Source organism: Lampris incognitus, chromosome 19 (assembly GCF_029633865.1).
Source record: "Lampris incognitus isolate fLamInc1 chromosome 19, fLamInc1.hap2, whole genome shotgun sequence".
Classification (NCBI taxonomy): domain Eukaryota; kingdom Metazoa; phylum Chordata; class Actinopteri; order Lampriformes; family Lampridae; genus Lampris; species Lampris incognitus.
In genome coordinates, this window is record NC_079229.1 from 19,368,506 (window position 1) to 19,395,451 (window position 26,946).

A 26,946-nucleotide genomic window follows, 5' to 3' on the forward strand; every position below is an offset into this window, starting at 1 on the left:
CCCGAAAAGGAAGCACCGAGGGCGGTCTGACGGGATGCGGAAGCAGGGCAGGCTAAGCCAACTACTAGCCCATGCAGACTTGCAATTCCAATAACACCGAGGGTGGTCTGGCAGCGGCCTCGCCTAGCGTTGATTGTGTTTTAGTGTCATCGTGTGGAGTGCGGGGAGGTGTGTCGAAGGTGTCTGGCTGGGAGAGCCAGATCGGCTGAGGGAGTCGAAGGTGTCTGGCTGGGAGAGCTAGATCGGCTGAGGGAGCCTGGTCTGCTGTGTCCGGTGGCCCCAGGGACCACGGCCCTGCCTGGAGCTGCACCCAATGAGGAAGCACTGAGGGCAAGCGGTGCGCTGTCGACAGTGGGGCAGGCTAAGCTAACTGCTAGCCCGTGCAGACCAGCAGTTCAGACAGTCATCCTGGTTGGCATTCGCTTTCTGGACAGTGATTTTTTTGGATTGTGTTGCACTGAGTGGACTGTGTTGTTAACTGTTTGTGTGTTGTTGTTTTTTTGCTTTGTTCTCTCTGTGTTTTTGTATGTTTTGCTGGTGTCATTTTTGGAAGTTTTGGATGTGTGTTTTCATCTTTTGTGTCGCACTGCTGTGGGCCAGGTGAAATGAAATTTTGTTTCTTTTGTGTACGCAAGTACATGAAAGAAATTACAATAAATGGTTCCTGATTCCTGAAAGTCCAAGTGTGCTTGCACCTTGGCAGATTGCCATTAAAATGGCAGATCACATGTTGTGCACCCACCTATGTAGGCACATATTACTATCTCCATCCAACGGAGCTAACCCTTTACTTGAACAAGGACTTACACCAACTTCTCATGGAAGGTTATTGGTGTTCTTCCATGTATAACCTTTAAGTGTTTATTTATGAGATGCTGAGAGCTGTACAAATGTTTGACACTTTCTATGAGGGAGCCATCAGAACAATCAAAGGCCATTAAAAAACATCACAAGTGTCAGAAAGAATTCAAGGAAGAATTTCACAGCTATATCTTTATCCTCAAGGATAAAAGGAAGAACAGTTGACAGGACCGGCCATACGTTGTGCCTACTATAGTTGTTACTCCTTGTGATAATGGAGTGAGCTGACCTTGCTTCCCTTCCGTTGTAAGCAAAAGACAATTGAACTTGTTCGCATCACATGAATGCATCTAGGAATGTGTTTGAACTCTGCAATTTTGATAGTATTTTTATTTTTTCAAGAAAAGTTTGGCATGCCTTTTGACAAGGATTTCAGTATCAGTTATTATAAGAATATTTTGCTCCGTAAAATAATGTTAGCATTTCCTAAGATACCTTAACCTGACAAGCATGGAAAGAAGTAGACTAAAATGGAACAAAGGTTTGCAAAAAGTTGTCATATGTCATCTCACCAGGAGGATCTCCATATTGGGAGCTTGCGAACAAATAGTTATGCATTGAATGCGGTCAGTTTTTTTCTCCTTTTTGCTGCCTTGTCTGTGCTACTTGTGACAATATGCCAGATATATTTGAGAGGTAAACAGCTCCAGCCTAAATATGCAGATCAGTTTGTGTAAGAAATTAAACATTCACACCTCATTACCATGTACGGCTGGACAACATCTCTTATAAAGAGGTATGGAAGCCTGGACGAGGACAAATTAGCAGACATCCTGAGGGTAAGCACTACAAGGCAGATCATTAGAAGGACAACGTTTATCAGCTCTCCAAGCTTCTTAATTTAGAGTCTAAAGATCAGCAAACTGTGAGGAACTAAGAAAACGGTGTCTATTTTATTTACAGCAGTGAACCGCTCCTTCAACTCACCAAAAGGATTAAAACACAGGTAAGAAAATATTGTCCATTGAAGCCAAGTTAAATTTCATAATTTAAAGTAGTTGTCTCTAGCCATGTACAACTGAAAGTCAGGGATATGCAGGTTTTGTTCCAAATGAACAATGCACCAGCGGATTTTTCTTATTGGCACACATTCAATCAGAAGGGCCGTGTGGGGGTGGCTTGCCAGTGAAATATACCAATGTAGCTTGGAGGTAAAACCTGTCTACTATTGGTCTAAAATGGCATATAATTGGAAATCACCGATTAAATTTACAAACAGTTTAAGTTGAAACTAATTTCTGAATCTTGTTTCAGTGCACATATTTATGTGTCTTTCCATTTAAATTCTTTACTTTTCACTGCACAGACACCAACATGTCTAGTGACGCCATAATGGCGGAGTTCGGGGCCGCAGCTTCCTTTCTACGAAAGTCAGAAAAGGAACATCTAGAGGCCCAGACACGCCCCTTTGACATGAAGAGAGAATGTTTTGTGCCTGACCCGGAGGTCGAGTATGTTAAAGCCCAAGTGACCAGCAGAGATGGGGACAAAGTCACAGTTGAAACTGAATTTGGAAAGGTAGGGTACACACAATTATAAACTCCCAAACACTAAGATCAACAGCTGTGCTGTCACTTCCTAGTTACAATGCTGAACAAAAGGAGGGAGCAAAGCATTATTGCCTACATTTATTCTATCTGTTCTTATTGCAGACATTAACTGTGAAGGAGGCTGATGTCCATCCCCAGAACCCACCAAAGTTTGACAAAATTGAGGACATGGCAATGTTCACCTTCCTCCACGAGCCTGCTGTGCTGTTTAACCTCAAAGGGCGTTATGCAGCCTGGATGATTTATGTGAGTCACCATGATCATATCTAGATTAATCCAATATATCCAACTTTCACTAATTCTACAATATCTTCCTCTACAGACCTACTCAGGGCTGTTCTGTGTCACTGTCAACCCTTATAAGTGGCTGCCAGTGTATGAGCAGTCAGTGGTCAAAGCCTACAGAGGAAAGAAGAGGAGTGAAGCTCCTCCTCACATCTTCTCCATCTCTGACAATGCCTACCAATACATGTTGGCTGGTAAAGGAAAACTCATTTTCTTATGAATCGCTTTCACACCAACAATTTTGGAAGATTTTGACTTTTGTAACATTACCAATGGCTTCTTTCTTTTAACAGACAGGGAGAATCAATCTGTCCTGATCACGTAAGTATTAACAGAGCTAATGGGAGGTAACATATATTTTCACAGTTATACTTGATGTTTATACTTTCATTCCTAGCGGAGAATCTGGTGCAGGAAAGACTGTGAACACAAAGAGAGTCATCCAGTACTTTGCCAGCATTGCAACTGTTTCTGGAAAGAAGGATGCTGCTCAGGAGAAAAAGGTTGGTTTCATAAACATATATCAGTATAACAAAGCCCTTTTCAGATGGGGCTATCTGAACGGATGAAGGAGGGCTGATGTAGCCATGACAAATTTTAGTTTCTTCCAAATCTGTTTCGTCAGTAACTTGCATGGACTACACTTATATTATGTCAGCAACGATAGCTAACCTACCTATTGTTACTTGGCCGCATAGAATTATGACAGATTCCACCACTCCAGATGGATATTTCAAAAATGTTTTTCAATTGTGCTGGCATTCATTTATATACATTAACATGTATAGCTTGGGTAGCTACAACAGTCTTTAGACTGGTTTCTCTATCCTGCATGTGCTTTCCTTGATTTTCATACTGTTGTGCATCTTATAGCATGCACTACAGTTAATAAGGTTTATTTTTGCTTAATCTTATCTTAGTCATCTTATTTTGTGCCATCACCTACAAGGGGGAAATTCTCTTTCCCTTGTGCCTCTGGAGACAGTAGGGATTATGAATCTTGCTCCAGTTTAATTCAAAAGTTACAACTACGCAAATTGGATTGAACCAAGTGGCGGCTGGCCAGTACAGGGCGCTGGGGCGCCACCCCCTTCAAATATGAAGAGATGAAAATCTACTTAACGATGTTAAATATAATTTAGTTGTATAATGCAAATAATTATGAAATAAAAGTGTTTTTCAGTCTGTGAGTATCTGTCAGCAGCCATTAAATATTGATTCCAAATGGTATTTGGTTGATTTCTGTCTGAATACGTATACTTCCTGAGTGAGGGGCGCTGGCCAAATGATACCTTATGTAAGCTCTCAAACTTCTGGCGAGCAGGTGACCTGAGGCTGCTGTCTAATTGGTTTCTTCAGATTTTCTATGGGGCGCAGTTCTATGTGCCCCAGACATTCCCACGTTTATTGGCAGCGAATTGGTATTGTTTTAATGTTTTTTGATCTAATGTGATTGGACAATTCTCGTGGCTGCCAATTATGTTCACACCCACCACAACGCCTCGTCTCAACTGTCAATCATCCACCATCTACGAACCCTGATAAAATCTATAGGCTACATTGTCCTTAATAACGCTGTGACTGTGTGGACATTAAAGCAGCTGTCAGGTGTGCTGCGCCAAGGTAAATTGTGCCCCCCCCAAACATTTTTAGCACCAGCCGCCACTGACTGAACCTTTGCCCTTCGGTTTGATTTTTCATCACCGAGGCATTCAAGAAAATGTTGATGCTTCTGCCTTTGATTGAACTTCAGCCTCAGGGTCAAATAAAACATTTAACAACAGGTCAATGACATATAGAGGTAGCGCAAAAAAGACTGTCCACTTCCATCTAAAATAATTTCGAGACAGATAATTATAGGTGTTCTCTTGCTCTGTGTAAATTGGTCAATCACATTACACATGTCCTGTGTAAAGTCCTATTCAGGGAATTCTGACAATTCTAACTCTGTCCAGGCTAAAGAGAGGGCTCAGGATGTTGGTCAAAAGTTAACGCTATGTATGTTAATAAAATAAACAGGGAACCCTGGAGGATCAAATCATCCAGGCCAACCCTGCCCTGGAGGCTTTTGGAAATGCCAAGACCATAAGAAATGATAATTCCTCCAGATTTGTAAGTTCCTTCAACATCAACATTGTACCTCTTTTTGGTTTGATTTCAGTTTTGATCTAATCACTTATTTCACAACATAAGGGACAATTCATCTGAATCCATTTTGGAGTCAGTGGTAAACTTGCCTCTGCTGACATCGAGACTTGTGAGTATTATTCAACAATTTGATGATGTAAGCAATTTATTTTACTGCCAATATGAACTATAGTTTTCTTATTTTATGTATATATTCGTTTTGATACGTTTCTAATCGTTCCTAATCCTGTCCTTCCTCATTGGGAGTGACAAAGAAGGGCAGGATTAGGAACGATTATATTAGAGGGACAGCTCAGGTTGGACGGTTTGGAGACAAAGCAAGAGAGGCAAGATTGAGATGGCTTGGACACATGTGGAGGAGAGATGCTGGGTATATTGGGAGAAGGATGTTGAATATGGAGCTGCCAGGGAAGAGGAAAAGAAGGCCAAAGAGGAGGTTTATGGATGTGGTGAGGGAGGACATGCAGGTGGCTGGTGTGACAGAGGAAGATGGAGAGAACAGGAAGAAATGTAAACGGATGATCCGCTGTGGCGACCCCTAACGGGAGCAGCCGAAAGTAGTAGTAGTAGTAGTATATATTGATTTTGATAGGAATTGGCCATACTAAAATTGTTCTGAGGCGTGAATGTGTGTGTTGGCCCTGTGATGGCCTGGCGGCCTGTCCAGGGTGTCTCCCCACCTGCCGGCCAATGACTGCTGGGATAGAATCCAGCATCCCCGTGACCCTGAGGACAGGATAAGTGGTTTGGATAATGGGTAGATGGATGGATGGTTTTGATGCTTTACATATAAATAAAAGAAATGACATGTGCTTCAGTCTGTTTTACCAAGATCTTTTGGAGAAATCCCGTGTCACCTATCAGCTCAAGGCTGAGAGGGACTACCACATCTTCTACCAGATTCTCTCTCAAATGAAACCAGAACTGCTAGGTGATTACTAATTAGTTATTTATCTGTGCAGTGCTTTAGACAAATATGCTTTGTCTCTTTCACTTTGTAATTCTACATTTGTTTCTTTCCCCAGAAATTCTGCTTATCACAAACAACCCCTATGACTATGCCTACATCTCCCAAGGAGAAATCACAGTAGCTTCTATCAATGATGCTGAAGAGCTCGCTGCCACTGATGTAAGGGATATACAGCATCCTCATCATGACAAATCAAAGACAATCTGCTACAATTGTTTACCATTTCATTAAAAATATGCAAACCCTACAATTTATTCAATTAAAGGATGCCTTTGATGTGCTGGGCTTCACCCAAGAGGAGAAGAACGGCATTTATAAGCTGACCGGTGCCATCATGCACTATGGAAACATGACGTTTAAACAGAAGCAGAGGGAAGAGCAGGCAGAGGCTGACAGCAATGAGGGTGAGTTATTAGGAGCTTTATGGCTGAAGTCATGGGGTACCAAGAACATGGGATATCAAACATTAAAACATACATTTTAAAAGTTAGTTTTGTTTAAAAGCTTCAAACTTAAGACCAGTGTCACTACATTTTCATTTAGCCCTTGTTCATCAATATCGCTTGACTTCAGTTCTGAAATGTTTAAAACATCCTGTGTTTAAAGAATAACTTTTTTGTTTTGTCTTTTGTAAAACAAAATACTTTTGCAGATGTTGAAGCTGCGTATCTGATGGGCCTGAACTCTGCTGACCTGATCAAGGGTCTGTGTCATCCAAGAGTCAAAGTAGGGAATGAATGGGTAACCAAAGGTCAAAGTGTACAGCAGGTATGTTTAAGATGGAAGTTTCTGTATTTTCCTGGATAATGTTGTTTTGGGTTGGAAGAAAACAGTGATTATGTGAGAATGACATTTGAGAACACATTGTGTTAATTAAAATGATTGCATCTATTTATACAGGTCTACTATTCCATTGGTGCGCTGTCCAAGTCAGTGTATGAGAAAATGTTCTTGTGGATGGTGGTGAGAATCAACCAATCTCTGGACACCAAGCAACCTCGCCAGTACTTCATTGGTGTGCTGGACATTGCTGGATTTGAGATCTTTGACTTGAGTCTTGAGGATTTGATATAAATGTGAGTGTTTGATGAAATATATGACATTTATTCTAACTGGTCCATTCCTCTCAACTTTACCTTAAGTTCAACACTTTGAGCAGCTGTGTATAAACTTCACTAATGAGAAGCTGCAACAGTTCTTCAATCACCACATGTTTGTGCTGGAGCAAGAAGAGTACAAGAAAGAGGGCATTGTGTGGGAGTTGATTGACTTTGGTATGGACTTAGCAGCCTGCATTGAACTCATTGAGAAGGTTGGTGCTTTGCTGTATTGCAATTCTTAAAATTAATTTCTGACAAAAGGTATAAAAGTTGTGTCCGGGTAGCGTAGTGGTCTATTCCGTTGCCTCCCAACACGGGGATTGTTGAGTCGAATCCCCATGTTAGCTCCAGCTTGGTCGGGCATCCCTACAGACACAATTGGCTGTGTCTGTGGGTGGGTAGCCGGATTTGGGTATGTGTCGTGGTCGCTGCACTAGCGCTTCTGGTCAGTCAGGGCGCTTGTTCAGGGGGGAAGGGGAACTTGGAGGAATAGTGTGATCCTCCCACGCGCTACATCCCCCTGGTGAAACTCCTCACTGTCAGGTGAAAAGAAGCGGCTGGCGACCCCACATGTATCGGAGGAGGCATGTGGTAGTCTGCAGCCCTCCCCAGATCAGCAGAGGGGGTGGAGCAATGACCAGGATGGCTCGGAGGAGTGAAGTAATTAGCCGTATACAAATGGGGAGAAAAAAGGGGAAAATCAAAAAACAAAAAAAGGTATAAAAGCAAAAGTTCAGCAAAACAAAAGTCAAGATACATTTTATAAATCTATTGTCCTTTTGTACCACCAGCCCATGGGCATCATGTCCATCCTTGAAGAGGAGTGCATGTTCCCCAAAGCCAGTGATGCAACATTCAAAGCCAAGCTGTATGACAACCACATGGGTAAAAATCCCAACTTCCAGAAGCCAAGGATTGTCAAGGGAAAACCAGAGGCTCATTTCTCCCTGGTTCACTATGCTGGCACTGTGGATTACAACATTTCCAACTGGCTGGTGAAGAACAAGGACCCTCTCAATGAAATTGTGGTTGGACTCTTCCAGAAATCAACCCTAAAGGTTTTGGCTAATCTCTTCATTGGCTATGCTGGAGCAGACTCAGGTAGGGTCAAGCTGTTAATACTTAGAACGTACTTGCATTTAGAAGCTTCATAAATTTGATTAAGAAAATGGTCATGATGAACACAAAAATATGTCAAACAGCCCAGGAATCAGGTGGAGGCAAGGGAGGAAAAGGTGGTGGAAAGAAGAAGGTTTCCTCCTTCCAAACTGTGTCTGCATTGCACAGGGTAAAATGTACATTGTTTAAAACAGATTTTTCTTTCACAAATGATTAAAAAAATATGACATGTATTTCAAAAAATTTTCTAGAAATGGTAACACTGAATGCATGGAGATTCAAAACACAGTTTGAACCATGGCTATTGACCATTTTTTTTCTTTTTTTACCGCAACTTATAGAAAACCTGAACAAGCTCATGACCAACTTGAGATCAACTCACCCCCACTTTGTGCGCTGCATCATCCCCAAGGAGACCAAGACTCCTGGGGCCATGGAGAATCCACTGGGGATGCACCAGCTGCGCTGTAACGGTGTGCTGGAAGGCATCAGGATCTGCAGAAAGGGATTCCCAAACAGGATCCAATACGGTGACTTTAAACAAAGGTAAAGACAAATTTTCAACATGTAAAAAGTAATTGACATCTTTTTCTACAACTATAAATTGCATTCTTGTGAATATCTGCTAGAGGGTCATCTATAAGTTTTCTCTATTTCAGATACCGTATCCTAAATCCCAATTCCATGCCTGAGGGACAGTTCATTGACAACAAGAAGGCAGCGGAAAAACTGCTAGGCTCTTTGGATATTGACCACGAGCAGTACAGATTAGGACACACCAAGGTAAGAAATTGATATACAAAGAAAAAAAATCATATAAAAAAGATCAACATATCTATAACTCTTCGTATCTTTTCTAGGTGTTCTTCAAAGCTGGTCTTCTGGGTGTTCTTGAGGAGATGAGAGATGACCGTCTGGCTCTCATCATCACTGGAATTCAGGCACAAGCCAGAGGAATGCTTGCCCGAATTGAGTTCCAGAAAATTGTTGAGCGCAGGTAGAGTATTATAGTTTACGCTGAAATTTAACAAGCATATTTAAAATGGGAAGGGTAGCAAACATATTAACCTACCATTTGTATCAAAAGGGATGCATTACAGGTAATTCAGTGGAATGTGCGTGCCTTCATGGGTGTTAAGAATTGGCCATGGATGAAGATGTACTTCAAGATTAAACCTCTGCTGAAATCAGCAGAGACTGAGAAGGAGATGGCAAATATGAAGGAGGAATTCATAAAGCTCAAAGAGGTTTTTGCTAAATCTGATGCTCGCAAGAAGGAGCTGGAGGAAAAAATGGTCTCACTTCTCCAAGAGAAGAATGACCTGCAGCTCCAAGTCCAATCTGTGAGTTCAACCATTAAGTTGACCTTATTGTTAACAAATAACAAGCTCATAGAGCACAAATATAATAATTTGTTACTCAAAAAGAAAATGTACACAGCAAATATTTTAATTACATGCATTGTCTGCAGGAACAAGACAATCTCTCGGATGCTGAAGAGCGCTGTGAGGGTCTGATCAAAAGCAAAATCCAGCTTGAGGCTAAAGTCAAAGAGCTGACAGAGAGACTGGAAGATGAGGAGGAGATGAATGCTGAACTGACGGCTAAGAAGAGGAAGCTGGAGGATGAGTGTTCAGAACTAAAGAAAGACATCGATGATCTGGAGCTCACTCTGGCGAAGGTGGAAAAGGAGAAACATGCCACTGAGAACAAGGTACTGTGTGACTTCACCTCATCTAAAGTAGATTAAAAAATGAACTTGACCAATTGGGTTATACTGATCAGATGAAAATCTAGGTTAAAAACCTAACTGAAGAGATGGCAGCACTGGACAAAATCGTTGCCAAGCTGACCAAGGAGAAGAAGGCACTTCAGGAGGCTCATCAGCAGACACTGGATGACCTGCAGAATGAGGAGGACAAAGTCAACACTCTGACCAAGGCCAAAGTCAAACTGGAGCAGCAGGTTGATGATGTGAGTATCAAAACAAAACCACTCCACTGAATTAATGAGTCCAATCAGTGTCTAATGGATAAGAAAGCATCGTTGAAAATGTTATTCTCCTTTTTCCCTCTGATAGCTTGAAGGTTCTCTGGAGCAAGAAAGGAAGGTAAGAATGGACCTTGAGAGAGCCAAAAGAAAACTTGAGGGAGATTTGAAGTTGAGTCAGGAGAGCCTAATGGACCTGGAGAATGACAAGCAGCAATTGGAAGAGAGGCTGAAGAAGTAAGAATTTATAAAATCAAAGTTAATTAAAAATCGCTCGACAGCAGTCTCTGAGGGTATATTTTTTTCAAAGGAAAGCCTTTGAGATAAGTCAACTGGTCAGCAAGATTGAGGATGAACAAGCAGTAGCAGGCCAGCTTCAAAAGAAACTGTAAGAGCTGCAGGTCAGTTCATAAAGGGATCAACACTGTCTTTTCACTATTTAAAACTATTTCAGTTATTGTATTGTTCTTTCAGTTATTGCATTCTTCTTAATTGGCATTCATATGGAAAATCTTGCATCTAAGGCCCGCATTGAGGAGCTGGAGGAAGAGCTGGAGGCTGAGAGAGCTGCCCGAGCCAAGGTGGACAAACAGAGGGCAGACTTGGCCAGAGAGCTGGAGGAGATCAGCGAGCGGCTGGAGGAGGCTGGTGGAGCCACTGCTGCCCAGATTGAGATGAACAAGAAGAGGGAGGCTGAGTTTCAGAAGATGCGCAGAGACCTGGGAGAGGCCACTCTGCAGCATGAGGCCGCTACTGCTACCCTGAGAAAGAAGAACGCAGACAGTGTGGCTGACCTGGGGGAGCAGATTGACAACCTTCAGAGGGTCAAGCAGAAGCTAGAGAAAGAGAAGAGTGAGCTCAGACTGGAACTTGATGATGTGGTCTCCAGCATGGAGCAAATTGTCAAAGCTAAGGTAAGTCTAATTAAAAAATAGCACTAAGTCACAGACTTTAAAATATGCCAAGCCTGTAGTATTATTCCATAGGTTCAATTTCTAAATGTTTTCTGGATGTATTTTTAGACAAATCTGGAGAAAATGTGTCATACTCTTGAAGACCAGATGAGTGAATCTAGGACAAAGACAGATGAAAGTCAGCGCATTATCAATGATTTCACCATGCAAAAAGCAAAGCTTCAAACTGAGAATGGTAAGAGAACACACTACACATCTTTGCAAATTCAAAATGATACTGAAAGTGAAAGGACAATGTCATCCCTTACTATAAACCACAGGTGAGCTTTCCAGGCAGCTGGAAGAGAAGGACTCTCTTGTCTCCCAGCTGACCAGAGGGAAACAATCATATACTCAGCAGATTGAGGACCTTAAGAGACAACTGGAGGAGGAAGTCAAGGTATCTCAATAAAAAAGCATTCTCTATGTAGGAACAACAGTTATATGAAAGCATATTTCAAATAGTTTGTAAAATTATTTTGCAGGCCAAGAATGCTCTTGCTCATGCAGTGCAGTCTGCCCATCGTGACTGTGACCTGCTGAGGGAGCAGTTTGAGGAGGAGCAGGAGGCCAAGGCTGAGCTGCAGCGCAGTATGTCCAAGGCAAACTCTGAGGTGGCTCAGTGGAGAACTAAGTATGAAACTGATGCCATCCAGAGGACTGAGGAGCTTGAAGATTCCAAGTAAGAATATGATTGATAATGCAACATAGATATTAGACTAATAGAACAGTGGTTTCCTGAGATATGTGTTTCTTTGTGTAAAAACACTGAATTGGAGGACAGTTTTGGAATTGTAGGTTATAGCTTAATTTGAATTTGTTGTTCGCTGTCAAAAAGGAAGAAGCTAGCCCAGCGTCTGCAAGATGCAGAAGAAGCTGTGGAAGCAGTTAATGCTAAGTGTTCTTCCCCGGAGAAGACTAAACATAGACTTCAGAGTGAAATTGAGGATCTCATGGTCCATGTGGAGAGGTCTACTGCTGCTGCAGCTGCCCTGGACAAGAAACAAAGGAACTTTGACAAGGTTTACAACTGTAAAAAGTACAGAAAATGTCTTGTATCTAAATGTCTTTAGATTTTTAAAGTATCCTATGCTGATCACTATCCAACCAGGTCTTGGCTGAGTGGAAGCAGAAGTATGATGAGTCCCAGACTGAGCTGGAAAGTTCCCAGAAAGAGGCCAGGTCTCTCAGTAATGAGCTCTTTAAACTGAAGAACTCTTATGAAGAATCTCTGGATAATCTGGAGACCATGAAGAGAGAAAACAAGAACCTCCAAGGTCCGTGCATAACTCATACTGTTTGTATTACTTTCATATTAAATACAAGTAATTAGCATTATTAATAGATGGACTAAAGAGCCATTAGAACAAGCCTATCACTTATCTTTGTCAACAGAGGAAATTTCTGACCTGACTGAGCAACTTGGTGAGAGTGGAAAAGGCATTCATGAGCTGGAGAAAGTTCGTAAACAGCTGGAGCAGGAGAAAGCTGAAATACAGGCTGCTCTGGAGGAAACTGAGGTGAGAGTCTATACAGTTTGCTAAAAGTTATATTTAGTTATATTCTTCCTTATTGTTGTCTGTCAGACCTATTGGCCAACCGGGATGTAACACTCCTACATTTAAAGCATTTACCGTTAATCAAAGTCAGACGAACTTCCTTTATTAAATACAATAAATATACTATAAACAAACTGGCTTTTGATACATCAGGGTAAAGACGCAATGGCATTGCAAAGTTTTCGAGTACATAAAGTCACATACAAGTGAAAATAGACAGTGAGAGACATTCAGTGGATCATAGATGTATATTCTTAAAAGGTATATCTCAGCTAATATCAGAGGCATGTTTCTGTAGGGTTCCCTGGAGCATGAGGAAGGTAAGATCCTCAGAGTTCAGCTGGAGTTCAACAAGGTAAAGGCTGACATTGAGCGTAAACTGGTAGAAAAGGATGAGGAGATGGAGATGGCTAAGAGGAATCAGCAGAGAGTGGTGGATACTCTGCAAAGCTCCCTGGAGGCTGAAACTCGCAGCAGGAATGAGGCTCTTAGGCTGAAGAAGAAAATGGAGGGAGACCTCAACGAGATGGAGATCCAGCTTAGCCAGGCCAACAGGCAGGCAGCAGAGGCTCAGAAGCAACTCAAAGGTGTTCATGCTCACCTGAAGGTAAAGTCCAGTCTTACCATCAACAGATATATCTATATATCATAAAAGTGATGTAATACATCATGTGTATGACATCTGATGATTTAAACATGTCCAAAAAAAAAAAATATATATAATCCAGTGAGTCAAGTAAATTCTTTATGAGACAGTACAAGCCTGTTTCATGCCATAAGCAATCATGGATTAATTAACCGAGCATATGGGGGGGAGCAATCAGATTGTCGATGTAGACTCGCTGCTGTGCAAGTAAAGCACCCGCGCGCACACACACACACACACACACACACACACACACACACAAGCCAAGCGCGAAGCAAGCCCAATAATAAAAGCAATGCATCAATTTGACGCTTAATGGTGGAAATAGGTATAAATATCCAAAATTCTTAGATGGATTTATTCATAAAGTAATTGACAACAGGGAGTGAAAAACAACACTATTTTAGGAAAAATCACGTGGTTGCTTTAGGCTACTTGCGCAGCACAGCTAGTCTATCGACAATCTGTTTGCTCCCTCCCATATTCTCGGTTAGATTAGGGTATGATCGATGAAATATGTAGGCTACTAGTAGGATATTAGCTAGGTGAGGGAGGGGATCGGGCACATTTTTGTCTTTTTTGGTGGTTGTGTAAAAGTGCATCTGAAAGGTATCGCCTGTTCATTCATTTTTCTTGCCTGATTGGCAGACAGGAATTGCATTTTGACATATTTTTTCACTGCTTCTGCTCCTACATACTGGGCTTATAAAACGAATTCCGTTCTGTTTTCATATCATCTAGTCTTAGTATTTTTTCCCCGCCAGTACCCCTCTTCCATAAAGTTTTATTTACCAGTCTGTCCACGGAGTGATTGCCATTTCGGATTGGTTGAATGATGCATGTCTCCAGTGAGAGTAGGCTATAGCAGCCTGATGGGAGATGGCCGAGACTGATATTTCTTTTCACCCTTGTCAAATTTGTAGGCTATTCATTCATATCAGGGATCAGATAGAGAGCGAGGAGGGCTCATTTTTGTGTTCTTTGATGCTAATAGCCTAGTTATACAAGTGGGGGGAAACATTGATCTAAAGACAGAATGATATCGCCAACGTCTGTTCTTTCATTTACCACAACTTGTGATTCCTCAGATGGCATCACTTCATGAGTCATTAGGCTAAAGGTCTATTGCTGATTTAAATATCAAAATATCGTAAAAAGATGAGTTGCAGGTTCGTTCCATCCACATTAACCATCCAAACGGGTAGTGTGCAGACTACCCAGTTAATGTGGATAATGTGGTTCGTTCTATCCACATTAACCGCCCAAGCGGGTAGTGTGCAGACTACTCGGGTAATGTGTAGATAACCTGTTCTGGCGGGTAATGTTCACATTAACCGCCCCGTTGGGTAATCTGCACATTAACCAGGTAGTTTGCACATTAACCGTTTTTTCACATTACCCGTAACATATATATAATATCTTTGTAGGATTCCCAGCTGCAGCTTGATGATGTTGTCCATGACAACGATGATCTGAAGGAAAACATTTCCATTGTGGAGAGACGCAACAATCTGCTGCAGGCTGAACTTGATGAGCTCAGGTCTCTGGTGGAGCAGACTGAGAGAGGTCGTAAACTGGCTGAGCAAGAACTGCTGGATGTCAGTGAGAGAGTCCAGCTGCTCCATTCTCAGGTAAAACTCTATATAATATGGTAACTCTAAATAAAAAATGAACTTAATGGAAATATTTTACATTCTCCATAGTGAGATGTCATGTCAGTTATGTTTACTTGCCATATCCTTTGTAGAACACCAGTTTGCTGAATCAGAAGAAGAAGCTTGAGGGTGACGCAGCCCAGCTTCAGAATGAAGTGGAAGAGGCTGTGCAAGAGTGCAGAATGCTAAGGAGAAGGCCAAGAAGGCCATTACTGATGCTGCCATGATGGCAGAGGAGCTGAAAAAGGAGCAGGACACTAGCGCTCACCTGGAGCGCATGAAGAAGAATATGGAGCAGACCATCAAGGACCTGCAGCACCGTCTGGATGAAGCTGAGCAAATCGCCCTGAAAGGTGGCAAGAAGCAGGTCCAGAAGCTGGAGGCCAGGGTAAGTTTTCTCTCTTCTTAGTAAATTAAATCATCACTGGTATTGTTTGTAAATATAGTTCATAGAATCATCATTCCCCAAACTGGAGAGTTAGGAATTATATTTATTACTAAGACATTATTTTTTCTAGGTGAGGGAGTTGGAAGCTGAAGTGGAAACTGAACAAAGGAAGAGCAGTGACTCACTGAAAGGAGTTCGTAAATACGAGAGGCGCATAAAGGAGCTCACTTATCAGGTATATAGTTGTCATTTACGATACTTATTTTTAATCATACATTGTATGTTGCAATATGTATCCTGAGTTGATTACCCTATAATTGCACGACTCTTTTCCTATTCAATTTGGTTAAGACTGAGGAGGACCGCAAGAATTTAGTCCATCTCCAGGACCTGGTGGACAAGCTGCAGCTGAAGGTCAAATCCTACAAGAGATCTGCAGAGGAGGCTGTAAGTAGACGTGTTTTATGACATTACAGGAATGTCTTAACTAAGTTCTCAAATTTGCTGCATGTTCAAACAATATTTGATCATATAACAGGAGGAACAAGCGAACACCAATCTGACTAAGTTTAGAAAGATGCAGCATGAGCTGGATGAGGCCGAGGAGAGAGCTGACATTGCAGAGTCTCAGGTCAACAAGATGAGAGCCAAGAGCCGTGATAACAGTTCTAAGGTCAGTAATGATACAATTTCATTCACATTCTGGTGTTATTTGTTTGGGTATTTGAAGTTTTGCCATAAATTGTTAACTGATATAACATGAATATTCCTGCTTTTATTTCACAGAAAGGACATGATCAAGAGTGAAGCACTGAGACCTGCAAAAAGACTTTTGATGTTAGCACCAGGAATCTATCATAATTAATATACCAAAGTAAAATAAAGAATGAAGCAAATCAAAATAAAACCCATGTGAATTGTCTTTAATATTTTCCATAAATCATTTTTTATATGTGGAATTCAGTTTAATATCCAGTCTTTTGCAGGAAATTCAGTATAAAAAAAGTTCAAATTTACGATTGACAATGTAAAAATCACAAAATTGATTTTGAACTCTATTTTGAACTCTAAATCCATTATGTAAAATTCAAATTTTTTCTGGCCATTAAAATCTTTTAGACCCCCCGTTTCATTTGACAGATGCGTTCTTGCAGTTTTTTCCTCAGGCCCACAAGGGGAACCATCATATTTTTGACGAAAATGGTTGACTTGAATGTATGGAGGACCAAACCTAGCTTATTAGTTTAGGTAATAATTTTTTTAAATGTAATTTTATTACTTTATTGATGTTTATTACTTTATTTTATTTAATTTATTTATTACTTTATGTTTATTACTTTATTGATGACCCTGTGATGGCCTGGCGGCCTGGCCAGGGTGTCCCCCCACCTGCCACCCAATGACTGCCGGGATAGGCTCCAGCATCCCCCACGACCCTGAGAGCAGGATAAGCGGTTTGGACAATGGATGGATGGATGGATTAGGATGAATTGTCATACTTGGTGTGAGACCGGAAGACTGTGACTGGCCATCTAACGTGCAAATTGGTGGTCTTTACTACATTACTACCTCGGCGCCTAATACGCCTAGAGCTCAAGACCCCCATCCCATGTCAGATGGATCAGGTGATATTATGTTTCATCTTAAGTTGTAAAAGATAAAATTTACCTTAAGGGGTAACAGGAACAAGATCAAGAAAGTCTGGATGCCTTTTCTCTGACTTACTTTGACACTTTAACCAGTATAACAGACTGGGATGCTTCTTGACACAAGTCAGGAATGGCCCAACTAGTATAGATTGTAAACCAAGAGATTCTTTGTGTATAGGTGAACCATACTGATTATTTATTTTTCCCGAATTTTTTTTTTGTCTTCCATTTAGTTGGATGTAATTTCATCATTTCTTTAATATGTTTTTCTACTTGAAGATCTGGGAATGTCAGGAGGGGGGTGGGGGGAACTGAGGGGTTTATTGTGTTAAATTATTCAATATGTGACTTGTATATACTAAAATTGTAAATGCCAATAAACTTAATTTTTTAAAAAATGCTCAAATTGGCAAAACAAATAGATAAATGAATAAAGAAAGAAAATGCAAAAAGAAATTGAGAAATACATTTATAAAAGTTTAAATTAATTTATTTCATATTATTTATTTTGTCGTTCCCTGTCATCTAAGAATTTGTTTTCCCTTGAAGGATTTATTTTCCTTCAGCTAGATTTTCTTTAGGGCATGGCCTAATTCATCTAACCTTCAATATGCAAGTGAAGGTGTGGCCTAATTCATTTTACCTTCAATATCTAAATGAGATGTTTTCTAATTAATTTTACCTTCAATATGCAAGTGAGAGAACAGCTTTACATTTGTTTCATTGCATCTGAATTTTCAAATTTGAAAGGAACTTTCAAATACTGTCAAACTTAATGCAGGATACAACATTGAAAATCAAACATCAAATTGCTGTTTACATTTTAATATTTTCAGTGCATTTTAAACAAGAAAATTCAAATACTATTTGGATTACTTCAATTACCTCACTCTTCCAAGTCACCAGCCGCTTCCTTTCACCTAACAGTGAGGAGTTTCACCAGGGGGGCGTAGCGCATGGGAGGATCACGCCATTCCCCCCCAGTTCCCCTTTCTCCCTGAACAGGCACCCTAACCAACCAGAGGAGGCGCTAGTGCAGCGACCAGGACACATACCCAACCATGCCGGAGGTAACACGGGGATCTGAACTGCCGATCCCACTGTTGGTAGGTAACGGAATAGACGCCACACCACCTGAACACCCCCAGTTATGACATTTAAGGAGCTGGGTAAAGACACTGCTCACAGAGCAAACACAATGTACAGAAAGTGGACACACTTGCATAAAAATCAAAATACCTGAACTCATTGTGGCTCCTATAGGAGCTGTAATCAGACAGAATAAGCTCTAAACGAGCAACTGTTTACATACGGTGGCTATTTGCACAACACATACCTGTTGATAGAGAATGTGCTGATGTACATAAGGCTCCATATGATTGGCTGCTGTCTCGGCAAACTCAGGCATCCTGTGAACCGAGGTAACTTGATAGGAGGAGCCGCTTTTTAGCCTCCATTGAAACTGCCTCCTTGCCAATGCTATCAACCTATGAAAAAAGATTCTATAAGTAATGAGTCCTATTTTAACCAATCAGATGACAGATAGTACAGACAAAGTGACCACATTAATACCATGCCATGCTGAAATTGTTATTCTCCAGCTAACAGGAACAGTTTATAGGACAACAGATTAACTTTCACTCGTGACGTCAATGGCAGACAATGCATGAATCACCGTCTTTATATTTTATTTGGTGGCATTCTCTAAAACGGCTGTATGTATTATTCATATTTTCTTATACAAGGTACTCATATTTCAATGTAGCCCATCAAAGCTATTGGCAAACCAGGACGTTAAGTAGTATGTATATGCCCCTCCATTCCCCCTGGACTCCTTCAACAGACCTTATATGGCACCTCTTCAGCTGAATGGGCCCAACAAACAAGGTTGAGAAAAGTGCTTACAAGCACTGGGTGTGGTTCTGGAGGTTCTTTTTGGTGATGGGGTAGTGCTTTCCCGAGTGAACCAGCTTCTTCAGGGCTTTGTAGATAAAACTGATGCAGACGAGGCTGACAACGCATGTGATGTTGCAGACGAGCGAGGTGGCATCCGAGGCCACCAACAGCAGACATAGGAAGGCCATTCAATAAAGGCCCTGAGGGAGAGGTCCAGACAAACACACAATGAGGAGTGAGAAGGGTATAAACTAGATTTGACTTTCCTATCAAAGCATGGACGACTGCATGTCCATTAGTGGACATGCACTAATGCAGAAATATAGCCTCATAGATGAGGACTCCAGTTGGCGATCGAGTTAGCGTATTTTTACGTAGCCGTCTCATTGTGGAGGTTTTTGGATATGAGCCCAAACAGGCACTCTGCTTCACAATGGCGTCCAGAGGGCAAACTAATATAAGTTCAATTTACCTCAAACACATCCAGTTATACAAACCTCTAATTTGCACGCGAAAACAATGTTGAAATTTTAAGTTTATTAGAAGTAAAATTAATTAATCAAATACCAGAACTACAACTTGAAAAACGAGTTACCGTACTTGACCTATTCTGCATGCACACAACATTTTTTATTGGCTACATTGGCAAGACTTGTGGCAAATCCAAATCTTGCATTGAGTGCATTGTAGGTTAAGTATGGTAGTTCATTTCTGCAAGTTGTAGTTCTGGTATTTAATTTAATAATATTACTTTTTTGAGGTAAACCAAACCTGTATGTTGGTATGCCCTGCCTTTGTGAAGCAGAGTGCCTATCTGAGCCTGTCTCCAAAAACCTCTACAATGAGGCAAGTACACAACAATCAATAGGAATGGTGAAAAATACAAAATAACCTCCAGGTTGGAAAAAAATTGATTTTTTTTCTTTTAAATGCTGGGTAAAGACACCACTCAGTGTTCAGACAGCTGCCATGCCCGCATAAAAATCAAACTGCCTGTATTGTCAGAAGCTTGTATACACAACACACCCCCATTCATATATCGGATGTTTGCTGAACCCATAACATTTGTGATATCTCAAAGGAGCACTCACCACTGAATCCTCTTTCATACTCTACAACCACTGTTTCTTTTTCTCCGGTATTTCCTTTGGATGTTGGCCTTAAAAACTTACTCACAGTTGCTGGTTTTGAACCCATAACCTTGCTAGCATTGCTAAGGAGCCCTAACCACTGAAATACTAAGTCTTCTTACTCTTTCCCCTCTCACTGAATTTGTCAATAATGACACTTCCATTGGGAGTTGAACCCACAACCACTGGATCTTCATGTAGTCACTCAGCCCATTAAGCCATCAGGTCAAGACACAGTTCAACATCATCGACGAGAGCTTTTCCTCGGGTTGTATGTTGCTGAAATAGAAAGCTACTAGAGGTTAAAAGCCTCCCTCGGAGTTGAGTTGAGTTTTTGTCACAGTGAGTTAATGTTTACCTGTTCTCTGACTGATTTTCTCTCTCATGGATATGTCCGCTACAAAACAAGCAGATAGGTTTGGTGATGATGTGACCTCTCACCTGTTGTAATAGTCAATAACTATAATCAGCTTTGTACAAGTTTTGTTTGTAGCATCATTGGGATCTGTACCTAAAACAACTATATTATATATCTTTGTTTATTAAGAGTTTTTTTTTAAAAACACTCAAATAACCATGCATGTACAATGCATGTAGAATAACAGTACAAAAAAAACTGTTTTAACTTTTTTTTATTGGGTTATACAAATAAAGGGGCTTAACTCAGACAGCAATATCTTAATTTTCTATTTTATCAAACTATAAAAAAAAATTGAAAAAAAAGATTCCAACATCTCAAATTTGTTTTTAATAATCTTTTTATTTGGAAATGTTAACAAGCACAAAATACAACAGGCATGTACTTAGACTATTTCCATTTTTCTTTTTTCTTTTAAACAAACACCCCAACCATCCATCCTTCCCACCCACCTAAACATGCAGTGCACCCGCCTAGAGAAGCAGAAAAAGAAAATAAGATAATAACACATACATAATAATACATAAATTTACATGTAACAGAGGTCACATTTAGCCATGTTCAATGTCACTGTGTACATACATATTCACGATTGCAGTCATACATGCCTCCATCAGTGCAAGGCAGAAACAATTTAGATACAATTCAAATACAATATCCACAATATGTATATCCCTAGACTATACAATCCCTGGTAACTGGTATATCAGAAGAAAAAATAAAGATATAGGAAAGGAAAAATAAATAAATATGTTTAAACATTTCTATTTGTGAAATGTTATATAGGCCTACTGTTGTCTATATGACTAAATATCTTAGGTAATCAAGCAAAGTTTTTAGTTTGCTTAGATATGTCAAAATCGGACCCCAGATGGAGAAAATTTTGTCACTGGACCCCTTAAGAGTGTACTTAATCTTCTCTAACTGTATGAAATGCATCAGATCACTCAACCACATAGACACTTTAGGAGGGTGTTTTGATTTCCAATGTAATACAATTCTTCTGCGAGCAAGCAGTGTCGGGAAAGCAGTGATGGTTTTATGGCTTTTCCTCATTACAGAGTGTTCCCCATCTGTGATTCCAAATATAGCTGCTGCTGCTGCACTGGGTTGGAAATCAATATCAAGTGCTTCCGACAGTGATTTAAAAACCACAGACCAGTAAGTTGTCAGAGCCAGGCATGATCAAAACATATGGGTTAAGTTGGCAGGGGTGTTATGGCACCTGTCACAACTTGTCTGAATTAGGGTATATCTTAGCTAGTCTCACTTTAGAAAAATTAGCACGATGTAGGACTTTGAACTGTATTATACTTAGTCTTACACAGGAAGTACTATCATTCACTTCTTGTAAAGCACAGTTCCAGTCGTCCTCATCCATGTCCTATCCTAGCTCAGCTGCCCAGTCTGCCCTAATTTTAGCAAGAGTAATGTTTTTAAGAGAAGCTATACAATCATGTGTCCTTGATATTAGTCCTTTAGAATTAAAAGGAATCTCTAGCATAGCATCTAAACCTCCAATATCTCAATTTTGAATTTATTTTAAGAGCAAGTAATTGACATTTTGAAATAATGGATCCTATGTTCTGATTTTCTTTTACTAATTTGAAACAAGAATATTGAACTGATAGATGTTACACCGACCACACAGGTATGTAATACAAACGACATCTCCTATCCATAGACCGTCATTCAGATGAGGAAAAACTCCCCAGGGAGCCCTTTACAGAAAAAGTGCAAGAGTTAAGGAGAGCACAGATGAAACACGAATACATAAGTTGCTAACATTTATGCAGGAATGCTTGAATTATGGCACCATTAGTTTTGTAAAAGGATATTTTAGATATTTCTAGCTGTTAAAATGAGTAGATCAGATGTAATGTATGTGGGTTTTAGTCATGTCTCCTGACTGGTCATGTATGTCAAAGCCTCTGTGACTGAGAGGAGAATCCCATCTAGTGGTAAAATTAGAAAGCACACACACTGAAACATTAAAAACCTCAAGCATTAAAGAGACTTAAAGCTGGGGTAGGCAGTTTTTTTATGGTATTATAGGGCAAAAATTCCACAATAACCTTTCAGCATATCGTAATTCAAGTGGTCTGAGAGAAGACTAGACTTCTGTATACAGGCTTTAATAAGATCTAGCCCGGGACGGAAGAATTTAGCCCATCACGGGTCAGTTCAGAGAGAGGGCATTCCTATTGGCTGTTGTACAAATGCAGCTCCTTCAGCTCGCCTACATATTTATTCTAGAAGTTGTACTTTCTGGTTATTACTTCTGCCAAAGAGGTTATTTTTTGCCTGTCTGTCTTAGAGTTCTAAAAATATTTTGTGGAGTAATAGTAAATTTGTCATAATTTATTCAATTTGTTGTTTTCCCTCTAATTTAAGCAGCAATAAGCATTTCTTGGTGACCATTTGAATTGTTTAATAATGTGAAAATAATGCTGGTGCTACTCATTCAAACAGATTTGCAGTCTTTCAAGTTTGGCTATTTGATGATTTTTCTTTTGCATATTTTTAATAGACACAATAACTTCACGTAGCACTATTTATTATTGTACAGCGTGCCTTCGTTGTAAGATTTATATGACAAAATTTTACATAATTATTGCAAAAGAATATGCATAATGAATTGAAAGAAATGTGTTTATATACAAGTATAAATATATATAATCCAGTGAGTCAAGTAAATTCTTTATGAGACAGTACAAGCCTGTTTCATGCCATAAGCAACCATCAGCTGTCAATCACAGCTGTCAATCTTGTTGTTTGACAGCTGATGATTGCTTATGGCATGAAACAGGCTTGTACTGTCTCATAAAGAATGTACTTGACTCACTGGATTATATATATGTTTATGTGTTGCGAAAAGACAATAAAACAAGATCAATATCCACAGCAACAGAAACAAAATAAAAACAGAGTGCCTGGACTGCAGGGATGGGAATCACCAGAGACCGCCTGATACGATATTATTACGATTACTATGTGCCGGTTCTATTTGTATTGTGTTTCTGTATGTATCATGATTCTATACTATATACCCTGATTTGATATTAAATTTTTTCCTATTTTTTGTTGAAATTTTAAAACCTTGAACCATGTTAAAAAAAAGAAAAAAGTTGAGTCATACCTCTAAAGCTTTATACCTTGAAAGCTTTATTCAACAGCAGCACAACTGAATTGAACTTGAGTAATTAAATGCAGCCTACTCCTTATAACATTATTTCCCCCCTCAAAAACCAAGGGCAGCATTTAAACCATATAAAATAACTTCAAATAAAACAGTATAAAATTTAGCTTAGAATTAGAACTAAACAAAAGAAGGTTACATTTGCTTAATTAATAAAAACGTTGATTGTGCAGTTAGTGTGGTGATACATGAATTGCTGCACAAAAGAATTGCGATACATACCTGAATCGACCCCCCCCCCATCTCTACTGGATTGCCTTGACATGTAATGAGATATGAAATAAACTTTAGTTGTTCTTCAAATAGTGATAAATTGAGAATGATAGCTGGGTGTGTAGTTGTGTGCTGTAGTGGGGTCAAAGAGTAAATCTGAACAGGTGTGAATGGGAGCTGTTCAGTGGTGTCCATACCACCAGCTAGTGGTGTGCGACAGCACTCATGACTTGAGGTATAAAAAGACATTGAGCAGTACACACTGTTAGCCATAGTTCTGACAACAGACAAGTGCCAAAAGCTTATATTCTATGAGCTCATAGAATCAGTTTCTACTGTACAAGAGCCCTACTTGACATAGTGTTAAAAAAACAGTGATACTGACCTTGATCTACAGTAGTACATGCTGCATGGCATTCTGTGTCTTTCAGCTCTGTCCTCCAAATTAAAAACTGTTCAACCCTGGCACAGACCGTGAACGTTTCTAATCAGAAATAGCAAACATTGTTTTATGTCCATCTATATATGCAAGTCATCTTGGCATCTCTCAGAGACACGGATGACAGATTCCACAGTGCTTCACCCCATTTTGAATCCTAGAGTTATTAGCGCTGTTGGACAAATGGTGAAACAAGACTTCCCTGTTATGTTGGCATATGCTTAATACATATTTGGCACACTCATTTCTTAAGACAGCTGGGACCATCAGTGCTGTCACCCCAAACATAAGTTAATTAGAAATTCTGTAAGATCGACTCAGATCTCTGTATTTTCAAAACACAAGGCCCTCACTCTGACACGTGGGAACATTTATGGCTACTGTAAAAGCCTCAAAGACATGGATGACATCTGCTATTTCTGCTGGACACATCTGTCATCATGGTAAGCAACATATGGGTCATGTGACTGATATTGCTGAATGACTATGAATTCCCTGCCACCATGGTGGAGAACGTTGCTCCACTCAGCAAAGACATAGGGTGTGACAGGCGAAAATGTCCTTCAAATGATATTGCCCTTCAACAGTGCTACATTTTAGAATATAAATGAAATGTAGACTTATCAGAGTTAAAGACTCAACATTTTGGAGAGGGGAAAAACCCCCCCGAAAACTGGTTTTATGCCTTTTGACTTCATTTTCTTTGGAGAGATCAGTTACTTTACCTCTTTGCCTAACTTGGTATCTCCATGTGTTTCAGTAAGGAAACAGATGGTCTGAATCTGACAGGCGGTGCTGATCATTTCACCTGGCACAGTCCATCTGTCTGCAGACAAACAAAGACAAGAGGAGAGAGGTTATGACATCTACTGAGAGATTAAGTATCTCTGCAATGAAAGTGCAAGACAGCTGAGAATGGGGCTCCTAACATAGAGTGAGTGGTATGTTCCACCCTGGAAGCTCAATAATGAGCCTCAAGGTTAGAGCGGCAGTCTAAAGATAAGGTGTGGAGGTGTGAAAGTTGAGAGAGGTTGAGAGTCAAGAGAAGTACACAACGAATGCTGTGAAGGGTGTAGCACTTTCTCTAATGATGTATAGGACCATATTACCACCTTGTAGACACCTCACACTTTCCCCCCCTCTGCATAAACATTATACTTGCCTGCGATATTGACCCACAGTTGTTGGGAAGTTGTAAATCCAAGATGTGGTGGCCCTTAGTTCAGCACCTTGTTATTTTCAATCCTTTGCCCACCCTTAATAAGTTGAGAATGTGTCACTCATTATCCACTGTATGCCACCATATGCACTGTACAGTAAGATCCTGTTTGCACTCAAAGACAACAAAAAAATTCACGACAGTAAAGTTAATATCCTGCCCTGGTATTATATAAATATGAATTAAAACACGTAAATGTGAATGTTTGAACTTGTGTTTAATTCTTTAGAAAAAAGTAACTTAACGAACGTGAAGTGTTCCAACACGGGCTTATTAATTGACTGGTGATCAATTTATTATTAGAGTTGATTAGTGTGTGAGTGCAGAAATTACTAATAGGTGAAGGTCATAACTGCAGCAAACAATGCTTGACAAAAGAAAAGGACAAAGGTATGTCTTTCAAGTATGGAAAGAAAGGAAGATACTATAGCGATCAGAGTAGGATATTTGGATGTTTATAAAAAGACAATATTAATCAAGAAATTATGTGAGACATGTTTTTTTTTACTGACCTTACAGCTGCAAGTGTAGCACTCAACCAAAAGAGGATAACCAGCCTTTTTTTTTTTGCCTGTGACTAAGCTAAGTGTTCCTGTACTTCTGAAAGTCTGTAAGCCATAATGCCACAAGCTTCTCTTTCTGCCCATTTGCTAATTGAGTATAGGTTTGTGATTCAAATGTGACTTTCTAAATAACTATGGAGCCCTACATTGACGAGGTAAGAAGGAGAAAAAGAAGTGAGAAAGAAGTGCCATTAGCATCAAGTATATAACTTGAGCATTCAAACTCCAAATCTGGCAATGTAATGCTGGATGATGCTGAAATTCTAGTTCAGTGTTTACCCCCTCCTCTTCCCCTCAGTACCGAACACATCTCATAGGTCTTTAACGCCCACACCTCGTCCCACAAATTATTTGGATCACTTTTGCAAATGAAAAGTTTCATCTCATGTTCTATCTCCATGTAGGGCGCAACAAAGCCCTTTATAAATAGGAAAGCAGCAGAAGAAGGCACCACAGTGAAACAAAAGGTACCAAGAAGCCAGAAGGTAGGCGCACAGCTGCTTTCTAATAGGTTAATGCATCTTTTTGCTTAGAAATATAAGGTACAGTGTGATTTGTCTGATTCTCTTTAGGGAGACTACTCATACCGCACAGAGGCACTCAGAGGGTTACCAACACCTGGTATTTTCTATTCTCTAGGATTTGTTGTGTTTTAAGAAATTATTTGAATGCATTTTCCAGTTTTACTGATTGTTAAACATCTTAGAGGTTGCTTTTTTTGTACATAAATTTTGATGGCTGGATAGGAAAAAAATGATCATACTTTTTTTAACAACACTGAATACCTTTTTAGATTATGAACACTTTTCATAATGGACTATGCTTTTCAATTGACAAAGCTTTTCTCAAAACTTTTTCTCACAACCTTTAACTTTTTTTTAAATTTTTTTTACTAGTGTCAAACTTAAGCCATATTCTAAATCTAATTTCTAAATGGGTTTTTTTTTTTTACCAGTGGTTGGGGTGTGAATACTTTCTTGTGTGGTCAGATTCCAAG

The 26,946-nt window shown here is 39.9% G+C and overlaps 1 pseudogene; it reads left to right on the forward strand.

Annotated features, from left to right (window-relative positions):
* The first annotated feature begins 2,175 nt into the window (after nucleotides 1-2,175).
* Nucleotides 2,176-16,030, forward strand: LOC130129746 (myosin-6-like; annotated as a pseudogene).
* The last annotated feature ends 10,916 nt before the right edge of the window (nucleotides 16,031-26,946 follow it).